We start from the raw sequence: 5,412 nt of genomic DNA, 5'->3' as shown, positions 1-5,412 counted from the left end.
TTGATTTTCTAAAAATTGTATCATTATTTTTGTGTTTTGATCCTTCATGTAAAATGAATCCATGAAAAGATATTTACATTACTTTCATATAACCAAATACAGGGGAAAGATCATCCAGAAGAAAGCCCTCACTTGAGGTTTCATCACTGTCAGCTTGCTTTTTAAGAATCTTACTCATTAAAACAGGTTTTTGGCTAAAAAGGTCATTGATGAAACTAAACCCCAGGAAACAGGTCTAGAAATTTAAAATGCTCAACTTTTCTGTTTGGTTTTTAAAACCTTCAACACCCAGCTCTCACTGACCTTCTTTTGACTTCATTTGGTTTACCACTTCCATTCTACTATGCAACCATATTGGTCTTTTCTTTGTTCTTCGCACACTGCACTCCATCTCTAAGCTTTAGGCCTCTGTTGTGGCTTTCCCCCCCTCCTTTGAATGGACCCTATCCTAACTGTTGTTTTGTAGACCTCTTCCTTCAAGACTCAGTTCAAGTATCATCTTCTTTATGGAGCTTTTCTTGATCCTCCCAATTGTTAGAGTGTTCTCTAAATCACTTTGTTTTTCTTCTCTATATACATATATACATATTTATATATATATATATATATATATATATATATGTATGTATGTATACACACACACACACACACACACACACACACACACACACACACATTATCTCCTGGGATTGAATATAGGCTCCTAAACATGGAACATCATTTTTATCCTTATATTGCTAGGACTAAGGACACTGGCAGATAGAAGTCACTTAAAATTGTTTGGTCATTGAAAACCTAACTGATTGGAGGGAGAGTTAGTGCTCATGGGTAGGCTAGATTGATGGAAGAAAAATGGCACTAGACATCAAATTCATTATTGTTAATGGAAAACCAATCAAAATAGCAAGGCATTTTTTGTGGGACTGGATACAATCATAATGAAATGTATTTGGAAAAGTAATGATAAGAATATCAAGAGACCTGGCGATAAAAGTAAGCGGATGGCAGTTTCACACTCCCAATCTTTAAAATCAATTACAAAGGGACTATGTCTACTGGGCTAATGAATTAAATTAAAGAAAAAGACCAATGGGATATGATAGATAAATCAGACGTCTGATTCATGTCTACAAAAGATGAGTGTTTCAAAAATCTACAGAAACTAAAAGCTGGAAGAATTCATAATTTTCCAAAGGTACTTGGGAAAATTGGCAGTTAGATACTGTTCTACAAAAAAAGAAGCCCAAATTGTCAATCATTACTAGAAAAATGCTTGACCTTACAAATCATTAAGAAGATGCAAATTAAAAAATAAGTTTGAAGCACCACCTCACACTTATTAAGGTGACAAAAATGATGAATCCCAATGAAACTAAATTCTAGTAGAGTTATTGGGGAACCCGTACATTCATTAATTGCTGACACACTGAAAACTGGTAGAGAATTTTTCAATAGATTCCTTTTGCGATTTCAAGCAAGTTACCAAAAAAACCATTCTAACCTTTGATCTAATGATTCCATGGCATATACTTGAAATGGTTGTGTAAAGCAAACAAAATGGCAGTTTAAAGATTTTTAAAGTATCATTATTTGTAATTTTAAAAAAACACCCTGAAAGAAGCCTAAGTGCCCAAAAGAGGAGGAACAATCAAATAAATCATGGTATTTTCATGTAGTATAATGGAGTATCATAATACATTCAAGATAGACTTGTATAAAAAATATAAATAAATCTAGAAAAAACCTGCAAGAAATAAAACAAAAGGCAAAAAGTAGAACCAGAAGAGAGGACATACTATGACAAGAAAAATGAAAAGACATGGACAAAGCAATCTCATGAAGACTGAACAGCTGTTATATTTTAATTAGTATATATGCAAATAGTTGCTAAGCACGTTTTGTTAGGATAGTATTAGACATCAAGCTTATAGCAACTTACTAAAACAGTCAATCTTTGAAGTTCTTAAAATGCAAGTTAAAGTTTCATTAGTTTCCATTTATTTTAGTTCAGAAAAACGTAATGCTGGCAAAAGCATATAAATAGTGCGACATACATAGTCATATTCATGTGAATATAATTCGATGTTTCACACTAACACATAATAAAATCCTTTAAATCATGAAAAATTTTTCCAGGAATGTAAACAGACACTAAACAAGTTGCTTGTTTCTACTGCTATTCAATATTATGTTGACTACAAATTACTGAAAATCAGCCTTTGAAGATACTAAAATGTGTGTTCAAGTGACAAATGTGATTTAAAGTTTTTTTAATTTTAATATTTTTTATATTTGTTAAGTTTTAATATTTTTTCAGTTAACAAAACATGTAGTTCTGAGCAAGTAATATAAATAGTAAATGATTTAAATAGTTAAAGCAATAAACATTTTTAGTAATATAAACAGATACCTTTATGTACTTGTATTGCTACTGAATACTAAGTCTACATTGACATCATAACGTAAGTCAAAGTTGGTAGTCTTTGAGGTGTTCAAATGGACTTTAAAACAATGAACATCTTAACAATTTTTGAGTTTAAAATACATGTCATGGGGGTGGCTAGGTGGTGCAGTGGATAGAGCACTGGCCCTGGAGTCATGAGGACCTAAGTTCAAATCTGACCTCAGACACTTTAATAATTGCCTAGCTGTGTGGCTTTTTTTTTAGGTTTTTTGCAAGGCAAATGGGGTTAAGTGGCTTGCCCAAGGACACACAGCTAGGTAATTATTAAGTGTCTGAGACCGGATTTGAACCCAGGTACTCCTGAGTCCAAGGCCGGTGCTTTATCCATTACGCCACCTAGCTGCCCCACTGTGTGGCTTTGGGCAAGCCACTTAATCCCATTTGCCTTGCAAATACCTAAAAAAATAAAATAAAATAAAAACATGTCGTGGTACCCCAAACATAAAAACAGTGAACAAACAGTAGCATAGTAAATGGTTTTTTATGCATTTTTTTCCTGCAACTCATGTAAGCACTGTAAAAATATTGAATAACTAGTCAAATTTACTGGTTATGAAAGGTCTAAATATTTTTAAGAACATGTAAAACTCTTAACAACAAATGCAAGCATTTTTTTCCAGTGGTATACTTTACTCAGTGTATACAATTCAAGTTGGTAAAAGCTATTTTTGAGATATTTATTCCTCCTTTTGATCTTTTAGAGAGAGGGTTTTATGTGTACACATTTGAATCATTTACAAATCCTACAGATTGAGTCTTTTCCTCTTCAATCCAGTGATAGTTGACTTTGACTTTTGATTTCTATCTGAACTAGTACCAGGTTTACATTCATCTCCACCTTCTTTCTGGGTACCATTGTCAGAGTTCTCTTCCTCAGAATCTGGTATTCTAGCAGCAAGATCTGAATAATTATCTTGCTCATGTTTTTCAGCATTGGTGTTGTTGTCATCATCATCATCATCGTCAGAAAAGTGTAAAAGCAGCATGGGAAATTTGGGTGTTTTATTCAGCATTACACTTGGAAGTGGAGGGATGTTAAAGCTGTAGCTATGAGCATGGTCTTTTTTTGGTAAGTTGCCCCACTTTTTCTTGATGATTTCGTCTCCCTTAAGGAACTTTGCTCCTTTGATGATAGCCACATAAGAGAATCTTAATTGTTCTGGGGTGTGAGTAAGTCCCATCCGGTACTTTTGCAAATGTACTAATATTTTTCTGATGTTCAGGGAAAAGGGATTCTCACTCTTCTGCATTAGGAGCAGGCAGGCATCGATCAGAGTAAAGGTACCTGAGCGGCCAATGCTGGCACTGCAGTGAATGACCTCGGGCCCTAGCCTGTCGTTGAGAAAGCCGGAGTCCAGCACCATGAAAAGGAATGCAAGGAAGGAGGCTGGTGATTCAGGCACCCCAAAGTCGGGCCAGCTGGTGTAGTGGAAGTGGGAGATGGGCTTGACATCCCCTGTCATCATGTTCTCCAGATTGTGTAGAAGGACTTCACCTCCTGTCTTAGCAAATGCACCCTGAGGCCCATCTCCTCAAAAAGGAGACTCGGGCTCTGGTATGTTGGCCAATACTGAAAACATTTGATGGAGTCCCTCTCCATCAGTTGGTTCAGCATAATCACCGCCTTGGTGTTCTGCTGCCATATCATAAGCCAGAAGTGGCCACATGTATTTTGCAAAGGGCCCTGTGTTAGGATATAGGTCCTCTGGGCATTCTCTACCTCCACAAAGCTGGCATTCATGTAGTCGTTGTTCAAGTCCTCAGGTCTGCGTTGGTCCTGCTTTGAGGATGCCAAGGAGGAGGAGCTAGAACCCTGGGCCGATACCGAAGGCAAACTGAGACCTGGATAGAAACCTCCCCTAGGCATTAGGGAGGCCTGTCTGAGGCAAACCCGGCTGTGGTCGTAGGGGCCTACATCCTGGTATCAATTGCGGGATGTGTTTTCTACTGCTCATGCCATATGGCATGGGTAGTCTTGGCACTGGTCTGCGATTTCAAGGAAGGCTTGGGCCCACCCATTGCTGGCGTCTAGTTCCTGCAGTTCCAGTTCCATGGAGACGTGTGCCCCAGAAGCTGTGAAGTCAGTGCCTGGCAACAGCACACCCTCTTCCTCCTCTTCTTCGTCTGTGCCCAAAGAAGTCATGGACACCCAGGAGGCCAGTGTGTTCATCACCCAGGTGGAGGAGGTTGTGGACAGGCTGGTGGTGGAGCTGGAGGAGGTCAGCTCCCATTCGGATATTTCTACGTCTGAGGGGGTGGATGGGGTCGATGGGGTCTTGGGGGTTGAGGACTCAGCCATGCCTACAGTAAAAGGGGTGTCTGTGGGTGTTGTGGCTGATGGCGGGGGTGGGGGGAGGGAGGACGTCAGGTGCAGCAGGGAAGCGGGATGGTGCCCGCTCATTGTGTGGCTTATTTAGGTGGAGTCATGGACTCACCCCTGTCTTGATCTGGGCCTCAGTGGGGGAGGGAAAGGGATAGAGGAGATGGGACAGGGGCTCAGGCAGAGGTGGCCTGGTCAAAAATGGCAGCTGAGGTGGTGGTGGAGGAGGCTTAGAAGGCAGGCAGCTGAGGCTGGGACCAGGCCGGATACATCAGCCAGAGGGGAGAGGAGACCCGGGTGCTGGGGGAGGGAGGCGGGCAGAGGCCCAAGCGGGGAGACAGGCAGGAAGCCCCACCCACATGGACACACCCTGACACTCACTCTGTCACGTGTCAGCCCATAACAAAGACTAAGACGAGGATCTTGAGGCTGCTACCGTCGGGGAGGGGAAGGTGTAGGCACTGACTTTGGTCCGGATGCAGCAGGTGGCAGAGGGGAAGAAAAGTCTCTGGGAAGGCCCAAAGGCTCTGCGAGGAAGAGGGAAAGTCTTTGGGGAGGTGAAAGAAGGTTTCCTGTGGAAAAAAAAGTCCCTGAACAGGCGAAGGAAAAGTCTCTGAGGAGGCGAAAA

At 40.6% G+C, this 5,412-nt stretch overlaps 1 pseudogene; it reads right to left on the bottom strand.

Moving 5' to 3' along the window:
• Window positions 1-3,166: 3,166 nt before the first annotated feature.
• On the bottom strand, window positions 3,167-4,715 carry LOC141501322 (tyrosine-protein phosphatase non-receptor type 2 pseudogene; annotated as a pseudogene).
• Between the last annotated feature and the right edge of the window lie 697 nt (window positions 4,716-5,412).

The sequence above is a fragment of the Macrotis lagotis genome, chromosome X (assembly GCF_037893015.1).
Source record: "Macrotis lagotis isolate mMagLag1 chromosome X, bilby.v1.9.chrom.fasta, whole genome shotgun sequence".
NCBI classification, from domain to species: Eukaryota; Metazoa; Chordata; class Mammalia; order Peramelemorphia; family Peramelidae; genus Macrotis; species Macrotis lagotis.
This window is presented reverse-complemented; position numbering and strand designations above follow the sequence as displayed.